Here is a 10,792-nt window from a genome sequence, read left to right on the forward strand (position 1 = left end):
CCGGGTCAGGGATGAGATGAATGAAGCCCCCAATTTGCGGCGAGGATAGGAAGTGTGTCGGCTGCCGAAGCCTGTCGCACTCCTCTGGGGCAATGATTAATGAATGACAAATGAAATGAAATGATAATGGAGAGTGTTGCTGGAATGAAAGATGACAGAGAAAACCGGAGTACGCGGAGAAAAACCTGTCCCGCCTCCGTTTTGTCCAGCACAAATCTCACATGGAGTGACCGGGATTTGAACCACGGTATCCAGCGGTGAGAGGCCGGCGCGCTGCCGCCTGAGCCACGGAGGCTCGTAAATAACTTAAACATGATTAAAAATTGTTAACCTGTAATATACTCATAACAAACCGAAGAGGAGCTTGAATGGGCGCACCTGTATCAATACCTCACATACCACCCATGTCTCCGGAGATAGGTGGCTCATACGGATAACAAGGGGTGCCCATCTTGAGCGTTACAGTACAATATTTATTTTTATTGTAACTAATTTTCTAGCTAAAGGTAAGAGCAATACCGAAGTCCTTAGAGAGATAAGAAAAGAACGGAATCTGATAACTGAAAGTGAAAAACGGAAAATAAAATTTATTGGTCACATTCTGCGGCATAAGGAGTTCCTTTGTAATATCATTGAAGGAAAAATTGCTGTAAAAAGAGGAAGAGGACGACCCAGAGTGCCTTACTTCAAGAACCTGCTTCTGAGGATGAAGTGCAAGACCTACGCTGAATTGAAAAGACTGGCTCAAGATAGACAACTGTGGCTGCAGCGACAAGGCTTAGCCTTTAGAATATGATGATGAGGTACACAGTTTGTGTCATTTTAGTGTTAAAATGAAAACATGGTCGGGAAAAGGAAAAATGACTATAGCAAGTCAAACAGACTACGATAACAACCTTCTTGGAAAAGATAACTAAAAGAAACACGAACTTAAGTTTTTATTTGTTGTGATTTTCATGTTAGCTTTTTACATTTTAGGAGCTACCTGGCCGAGGTGGTAAAGGCGTACTTGCTTCGAATCCCCGTCAGGAAGTCGTAAAATTTAAGAAAGGAGATTTCCACTTCCGGAGGTGCACATGGCCCTGAGGTTCACTCAGCCTACACCAAAAATGAGTACCAGGTTAATTCCTGCGGGTAAAGGCGGCCCCATCAAGTGCCGAGGTTACGAATAGTGGAAGCCTTTACCTTCCACCACTCCAAGGACCTTCATGGCCTGTACGGAGATGACTTCACATTTTTTTACATTTTACTTACATGTTATGTTGTATTTGAGGTTAATACGTAGTGTGTAAAGTTATTAGAGGCATAATTACTTACAAAATAAAGCTTTATAGAGTCTTTGTATGAATTCGGCTGTATTTAAATTATGCTCTCTGATATCCGGACTTTGTGTTATCCGGACAACCCGGCATCACATTAATCTAGATATCAGAGGTTTTACTGTAAATGGCTAGCTTTTCTTTATTCTATTTTTTTCATATCAGCTCAGAAACTCATTTCAAACAATGTGCGTAACTTATTAATGAAAATACACAGTGAATGGATTTTTCTTCAAATGTATTTTACCTTGACTTTGACTTCTTGCGTAGGCTTACTCGCTAGCCCTTCAAAGGGGAATTCCTTTTTTTTTATGAAATAAAGCAATACATTCGACTGGAATATTTAGCATTACCTGTATTAATACACCCGCTTCTATAGTACCGATACATCAGTGAAGTGATATAATTCAGAACGTTAAGACAAGTTTTCATTGTTGTTTTCAGCAATTTTTTACAAGTGATCGAAACATTCTGTTCTTCAAAGAATATGCGAAGTTAGTAAATGTGGATCAGTGAAGTCAATTCTAGCAGCACCTACGAGTCGGAGGTAGTATACTGTACATAGAATGGTCGCTTCACATGTAACCTCTAGAGAAGTTCCTTTAAGCGAAGCAACTCCCACTTCACGTTCCACTATTTCAGAAAGTTGTGAATATCATGCATAGCTTTTCTTGCACCTGTTTTTCTTTTATCTGAATTGGAAATACCCATATTTTGAAACAACAGAAAAATCATCGTCAAGAAAACTGTCATGTCCCTGCATGTTACGAAGAAATACTGAGAAAGATCAGCCCGGAATGTGAACATAAAAATAGTATGGGTAATCAGAAATAAGCTACCGTGCTCTAGCCGCATAAAAATGGGAAACGTTGTGGAAGGTGAGCTAGAAAATAATTAAATAGATTCTGAGCGGTGTTTCCAATTAGCATGTCGATGATTTTTACCATCAAATCACGTAATGAAGGCCCGCTTTTTTAACGAATTTCTGCAGTTCTTAAGGCCGAACTGGGTCAAATATTACGTTTTACTCTTACTAACAGATGGCGCTCCGTATATGATGAATGTAGCAGACAGCTTTCTGTTATCTTCCAAAACATGATGCACGTAAGTTGTAGAGTACACCGGTTACACAGAGGGTGTGAGCAGGTACGCAACTTATGTCTTATAGCTGGACACATTAATTTCATACGGTAAGAATGTGTTCGTTCAAGCTTCAACAAGAATTGATTTATCAGAGCCAAAAATCCATATCTTATGCTTCTAGCTAGATCCGTGGGGGTTAGAAACATACAATTTTAAAATGTTTATATCAATGATAAATGAACTAAATAAGGATGACCTGTCGTCAATTGAAATTCTTCAGAACAGTTCATTAAAAATTAATTTTTTTATAGCTGGATAGCTGCAGTCTCTTAAGTGCGGCCAGTATCTAGTAATCGGGAGATAGCAGGTTCGAGCCCCACTGTCGGCAGCCCTGAAAATGGTTTTGCGTGGTTTCCCATTTTTTCTAGTTGGTTTACGTCGCACCGACACAGATGGTCTTACGGCGACGATGGGACAGGAAAGGGCTAGGAGTGGGAAGGAAGCGGCCGTGGCCTTGATTAAGGTACAGTCCCAGCATTTGCCTGGTGTGAAAATGGGAAACCACGGAAAACCATTTTCAGGGTTGCCGACAGTGGGGTACGAACCGGTTTCCCATTTTCACACCAGGAAAATGCTGGGGCTGTACCTTAATTAAGGCCACGGCCGCTTCCTTCCCATTCCTAGCCCTTTCCTGTCCCATCGTCGCCATAAGACCCTCTGTGTCGGTGCGACGTAAAGCAGCTAGCAAAGAAAAATAATAAAAAATTCTTATATATTTGCAAATTTGAGCATTTTGTGTCACTCTATAGAGAAATTACAAACAGTAACCAACTTGTTGACTAAGAAGGTTAATGCGATGCATGGAACTTGTATAACACATATGGATTTGGCCCTTTTTACGGCCGGATCTGCTTCCTGACGCCAACGCTAGGTGGAGGCATGTAATCACTATTGCGTGTTTCTATGGTGGTGTGTAGTGGGGTGTGTGAATCTGAATATGAAGAGAGGTTTGGGACAAACACAAATTCTCCGTCCCCGAGCCAAAGGAACTAAGTGCGCCTTCCGTCGTCTAGACTGTTCCCCAGACAAGAGATCTGTCTACCTTATATTCTTCCGACAAGCACATTACGTATATTATTATGTAACATACTCGTGACTCTACATAAGCTGCTTTAGAATATTTATCTAACGAACTTGGGACTTTGTGGTCGATTGTATACTTCAGCGATCCTCCACTGGGATAGTATAGGAAATGTGTTGTTTGGTTAAATAACGTGTATTCAGTGGCTGTTGTTTACGTTTATAATTACGTTAGAATATTCCATAGCCTAAAGTTTGAGGCTTAATCTTAGTCATTAGATCAAAGAGGACTGAAATAGAATAAGCTATCTTGGAAAGAAATTTCGATAATGCGAGATTAAATTTCCTATTGCAAACCCATATACGCGAGGGAATTCAAAGGAAGTCATCTGATTAAAACATGAATGTATTTCAGATGGTATTTCAGCAAATAAGCAAAGTCACTTGACTACCTTGATGCTCCATTTCTCAATATGTTAAGCCATCATGAAACTTATTTGAACGACATTCAACTGAGGCCAAATTCATTAAAACCTAGGCACAAGAATGGTTATTATGACCATGAGGTTAGCGTGTTTTTCCACAGTGTCAAAAATAAACGTGTATGTGTATGTATGTGTAAGAGAGAGAGAGAGAGAACGTTTGGAAGTTAATTGACGCCCAGGAGACCTCGTGCTCGATACACTGTTATTTTAATATTAATATTAGGAACTGTTTCCTTTTATTTCTTTTTGGATTTGCACGCATCTGAAATAAAACAAATCAGAGTTGTGGCTATCATAGCCCCAAAAGGTCATCGTAGATTGAGATCAAACCATTCAAATTCGCCTACTCAAAAACAGCCATCAGAAAGACATAAGATAAATATTAGTACTATTCGACTTTTCCAAACGATACATCAGTTGAACATTAATGATCAGGCAGTTTAAATTGAATATACCTTCTTTGCCGCAATCTGTAGCTGAAGAAACTCCTCACCTTGACCATTGACTCCCACTGTTAGATATATCTGTGACTGAGCATGAGCGAACACAGCCTTCTACCCATGTTGAAAGGAATCCGTCGGTCATCTTTGACTAATTCAGTATGACTGTTTGGAAATTACCCGTAGACTTTTGAAGTGCTGTAGGTGTTAATATCTTCGTGTGAATAAGGCAAGGAAAATGCATTAGTTATTACGTGAAGTCGTAGAACATACAGAGTGGTTCAGTACCGGAGTGCAAGAATTGAACACTATGTGAGAGAACAATTTTAGATGGGGAACATAGGGCCTTCGAGACCCAACTGAGGAAATAAACACATCTATCGAAATAAAGTACTGATTTTTCATTACTATTAAATTATTTACAAACCAGGTCTCAGAACGTATCACGTATGAAGCCACCATACTCATTGTCAGTAACATCGGTCTATGAGACTCGGATGCATTCTTTCTAACTACCCTGGAGTGTTTAGAATCACATCACTTTGGCTACAATCCTGGCAACTAAATCCACGCCCATGTCCACTAGTCTCATAAACGTAGGATTTCAGCTGTACCTATTTTCTCTCAGACAGCATGTTTCGTATTTTACACTGCTGTCCAATACAGTATACATAGTACCTCTCGGAATGTTGCACACTTTTATTAAATCACTCTTTATATGCATCCATAGTATTATATTAATTGGCCGATTATATCAAGAACATTCATTGTAGATCGAATGTTTTCATAAATAGTCTTCTATATAATTTGTATAGCAAGATTTCCAGTTCAAATCCTAATTAACTTAATCAGCCTAAAAAATAAAATGTTGCACTAAAAATATTCGGGGGGCGTCGACCTAAGAAGATCTTTTGCCCCTGCTTTGCACCGTATGTTGTGAACCTGCGTGTATTTGGAAATGGCGGAAGTGTAAACATTAAGGACGACACAAACACCCAGTCCCCATGCCAGGGATATTAATCATTTACAATTAAAAGCCCCTGACCCGGCCGGGAATCGAACCCGCGGCCACCGGGTGACAGGCGGACTCGCTGCCCCATACACCTTTGTCCCAGAGAAAAGGGAACTGAGCCAACGGCACATGGTGCTCCCAAGCGGTCACCCACCCAAGTACTGACCACGCCCAATGTTGCTTAACTATGGTGGTCGGACGAGAACCCGTGTTTTCAACAAGGTATGGCCGCTGGCTAAATCAGCCTAAGGAAACGCTTGACGTTTCGTTTATAATATCGTTTCGTGTGATACATCCCATTTTCCTCTCTTCCTTAAACATAGTAAAATGGCGTGGTGCATGTCTTTCGAGATAACGCTTGATAGGCGACCTGCGTGCAAATACCTCCCGACGAATGGCACTTCCAGATGCTAATCGGAAGTCCAAAGCATTGAAAGTTCCCATCAGAATAATTGTTTCGGCTTCCCTGGTCAAGCTGCGGATCGCTGTTGATCGTGGTATCTGAAATCTGCCAGAAATCTCACGGATGGGATGACCGAATCGGTTGGGACCAATAATCATGACCATTTCAGCCTCACTGAGCTCTCGACGCATTGTACGTCCACTTCGACAGCTTCCACCGAGGTGAGTAGATAAACATTTTCATTACCCGGTTTGTACCAGGACAGGATACAGTGGATCTCCTAGACGGTAACACTGTCTCTCAGGGGATGGTGATGTGATTCGCGGAGAAAGTCAGGTGAGTGCGGCCGTGGCCTATGAGTGAATTGACCTGGCATTCGCCTTAGTGCAGGAGAATGAAAAACCACGAAAAACCGATCTTAGGACATCCGACGATGGGGACCAGCCCCTCCACCTCGAGAATGTAGAGCTGCAAGACAAGTCAAAAAATCACTGTTAAGCCGAAATCTACTCTGTTCGCTTTTTCTACTGAGCGCTCATAACATGCTCGAATGATGTATGGGATCAGTCTTTCATTGCAAACGGTCCGTTGTCATTAATGACAGTGTAGCAATTGCTGAGAAAGTATGAATTGTGACAAAATAATTAATGATATCAATTTTGAAATTCTTTATGTTATAAATGCATACGGAAATTTTGTCAAAGAAATGCACTTTCAGAAGTTTTAATTCAAAGCATACAACTCTTGGTTTCTACTCCATTCCGTTATTTCCAGTCTACAGATTTTCCCTAAATTTTCGACATCGACGATCTTCAGTTTCTTGCAGTTCCACTGATACTCTGAATTCTGTAAATTGCATGACGTTTCTTATCCAATCTGCCTGGTGGCTATGATTTTTAACGCGCCAAGTCAACATGGTCTGATACCGTAATTATCCAGTTCGAGTCCCTTTGGTAGAAAAATATTGTCATCATCAGAATGTTGCCTGGCGACCTGTGGCAGGTAAACCAAGGAGCATTAAAGTGAACTGAGCAGTGATGGGCTCTAGGGCTCTAGGGCTCTAGGGCAATGGCAGAGAGTCAAACGAAGTGACGAATCACACTACACGTTGTAACAGTCCGGAAAACGTGTGTGGCCCTGGTGAATTCCAGGTTAGCGTTACTTAGCTAAGTGCATTGTCCCCACTGTGAAATGTGCCGGAATAGGTACTAGGCTATAGTGTGGCTTGTCTATTATGGTTTGGTCTTTTTCTACTAGTTTTAGTGCCTCGAACCATGAATGCCGTTGCTTATAAGACAATATTGGACAGTTCTATACTACTAACACTGTGACAATTTGAAACGGACCTTGTTCATTTTTTCAAAATGACAATGCACCCGGTTATAAAGCGAGTAGTTTTGGAAATCGATGTAGATGGAATCGCTGATTTAAACTCTATTGATATCTCTGGGATGAGTTACAGCGCTGGTTGACAGCCAGACCACTTCACTCCAAATCGGCTACAGAACTGTTCAGAACGTTGCAGGAGGCATGGAAGACATCTACTGAAACTTAGTGGAATGTCTTTCTAGTGGACCTGCGTCATACTGACATAATAGAAGCCCAGTTGAACCAGTAACTAAGAGTGTCCGGTCATTAATGGCTATGTAGTATACGTACTTTAGAATTGGCATGTTAAATTCTCTTTGAAGCTGATGTTACGCACGTCAGTCTGCTTTAACATATGGTATATTGAGACCGTGACTGGCGTAGTAGTTTTGCTACTGGTTTTCATAGTAGAAACCCAGAGGTTCTCGAACTGGAATTTTCACGTGAAAAATCACAAGATGACGGGAAGGGTATCCGACCTTACACACCCAGCCAAAACTCAGATTATCCAGGCTTCACAAATAACCGGGACAAGCCGAGGAAAGGAAGAAAGAAATTCAGGAACGAATGAAGGAAAGAAAGAAAGAAAAAAGAAATACATTCAAAGGAAGAAAGAAAGGAAAGAAAAGAAAGGAAAAGACTTCCTGAAAATGTTCTGATTAACTGTGAAGGGAAAGTAAAACAAAGTATCTTTTTAATGTCACAGGAATAGGTTGTTTCATGTGAGAGTAAAAATTCAACGTTTCCAAGCATAATAATTCCATGAAAGTGATTAATGTCGAGATAATTTTTCATGGGGATAGAATTCTTCTGTTGACCAATTTTGATGCCTGGTGCTACAGGTTATTTTTTAAATGAGAATTCCAAATAAAGATGGGACTAAAGAAATAAATGTTTTCTCCTGTACATTTTACTCTCCAGCAGATGAAGTCAAATTAATCCGATTAATCATGCAGCATTTAGTTTTACAAGACTATCAGAACCTTTAGAGAACAAAATACTATAACAGGACATCTTATATAGAAAATAGCATAGAATAATGTGCAGTTCATCTCCTTGAAAAGGTACAAATGTGATGTTCAAATCGTACGTCGTACCCGCAGGGGTATTATTATATGGGATGAACCCTATGATTGCAAATTGGTGTCACTGATGACCCCTCACTTATAAAAGTCGCCCCGCTTAAACCTCTATGAAGTAATTGGGTCTGACATTTTGTGTACCATGATAATTTTGTTTCCTGCCGAAACCGACACTTTAACAGTTTTCTGCAACATTTGCTGACAATATTAGAGGTATGGGTAACACCTGACCCCGACAATGTATTATACGTAATACTTCTTTTCTATGTACGCAAGATATTTCTAGCGCATTATTTATTTTAAAAGTACAATTATATTTCCTCAAAATTTAAACGAGAGTGCAGAATCTATATTAAAATTAAATTCCAAAGAAGACTGCTGTCTGGCATTAGTGATGGTTGTATGATGTGCATTGTCCTAGGAAGTGGGAAAGGTTTCGATCTCGTTGTGAGAGCCTCGACAACTGGTACTGTCTGCCTGGAATATCTCATACTGCTGCTACGTCGCCTGCTGTCCTAAGGCCACTACGCCATTTACTGCTGGCCTACTTATTCGCTTGAATGTATTCCTTAAAGGGAATTACACTCTTATGTTACCGAGGAATATGGCACCATTTATCATATTCTGTATCTTTCAGAGCACTGTGTACTTTTCTAGCGTCGAGGAAGTCGTACGGTAAAGGTTGTCTTTGTGTTGTACTGTATATCAAATTCCATACTGTGATTGTGGGGAGGTTCGACAAACAATGAAACATGTAGTGCAGGAATGTCCACTCCGTGCTTTCACTGGCACCATGGAAGATCTCAACTCAGCAACACCCGAAGCAGTGAAGTGGGTGGCGGGTTTGGACAATCACATTTAGTGACATGTACATCACTCGCACTCAGTGTGTATATATGAACTGTCAGAGTTGATAGGTGGATAGCGATGTAAATATATTGTGTTTTCTTCTTGTTCTTTCAAACTTTGTAAATTGCTTTCTTTGACTGTATAGATATGATAATTTGTATTTACTTTGTACTCATCTTTCACTGGTTGTGTAAATAGTTTATAGGTTGTCATTATTCATCATATGCCAAATAAATGAAGTCATCTTGTGTTGTTGATGTAACAGTTGGTGGTCGTGAATTTATTTCTTGTAGGAAGACTCCCTGTGTAATTCCGAAAATTCAGAGGTCTCTGAATGTATTATGATTGTAGAACAATTGAACTGGGAGTGTTGGTAGTATTTATTTTAGTGCATATTTATATTCGTCATCCAAGAATTTTCGTGGTATTGTTTTGGTTGATGCCATTTGTATGGGATATATGAGAGTTGGGCAATTTGGTATCCAGAAATTTCGGTCCGGTCGAAAAAGCCGACAGGACACGAGTTATTCTAGTTAGTTACTCTGGTCACAAAGAACGGTCTAAAGACTTACTTAGTGGTGCCATTGAGGTTTCCTGATTTACGAATCAGCACGCTTCTGGCATGTTGAAATCATGATGGTATTTGTCCAGTTTGTACAATTCTGGTAGCGATTGAGTTAATAATCTCTTATACTGCATCGTCTTTGATGACTCGAATAAGAAAGAGTTCGGGCCCGTTTGGTGTCTACTCGAATGTTTTTTGCTGCGGCTGCCACTTCTTCCTTAATAAGCTTCAGAATGCAAGTTTCATCTAGTTCTACTTTTTCGGCTTTTGCGAAATGACTAATATGAGGGGCAGAAGAAATATTTGTTAGTGTGTAAATTATCTTTACCAGCTTGCAGGTGTCTGCTTTGTTGTCTAAGGCTGCCCTGATAACTGTACTACGTTGGTTTCCTTTTTTACAGTTTGTCTTACGTCGCACCGACACAGATAGGTCTTATGGCGACGATGGGATAGGAAAGGGCTCGGAGGGGGAAGAAAGCAGCCGTGATCTCAATGAAGGTGAAAATGGTAAACCACGGAAAACCATCTTGCGGACTGCCGATAGTGGGGTTCGAACCCACTATCACCTGAATGCAAGCTCTCAGATGAGTGACCCTAACCAAACGGCCAATTCGCTCGGTCGTTGTTTATAAAAATGATACTGATATTCGGTCCTCCTTTTCTCCCTACCCCGATGGGTTGCCCTCTTTAGACTCGATGGCTAGGAATACTGATGCCCTTCCGTATTCGCAACAGGGCTGCTTAGCCGAGGTGGTAAAGGTGTGCTGGGTTCGCCCAGAAAGACATGGGTTCGATTCTCCCTCCGGAAGTCCAATAATTTAGGCACGTGGGTCACTCAGCCTACGCAAAAGATGAGTATAAGGCTAATTCCTAGGGGCAAAGACAGCCGGGCAAAGAGCTAACCACTATCCCTCCCCCCCCCCCCCAGTTAGTGCCGGAGGCCTTCATGGCCTGTACGGATATGGCTTTCCTTTGTATATATTTGTGTTGACAATTCTATTTCCTGGCGGCGTGTTTTGGCCCGGGAAGGATGTCGATAATTTCTGTGACGTTAGGAACGGCACATTCAATAGTTCGCCACGCAAGCGGTTGAACATTATACTTCC

The 10,792-nt window shown here is 40.9% G+C and overlaps 1 non-coding gene across 1 annotated transcript; it reads right to left on the reverse strand.

Moving 5' to 3' along the window:
- Positions 1–5,536: 5,536 nt before the first annotated feature.
- Positions 5,537–5,655, reverse strand: LOC137497216 (5S ribosomal RNA). Its single transcript, XR_011017737.1, has one exon. It is a non-coding gene; the product is annotated as a 5S ribosomal RNA (ribosomal RNA).
- Between the last annotated feature and the right edge of the window lie 5,137 nt (positions 5,656–10,792).

The sequence above is a fragment of the Anabrus simplex genome, chromosome 1 (assembly GCF_040414725.1).
Source record: "Anabrus simplex isolate iqAnaSimp1 chromosome 1, ASM4041472v1, whole genome shotgun sequence".
NCBI classification, from domain to species: Eukaryota; Metazoa; Arthropoda; class Insecta; order Orthoptera; family Tettigoniidae; genus Anabrus; species Anabrus simplex.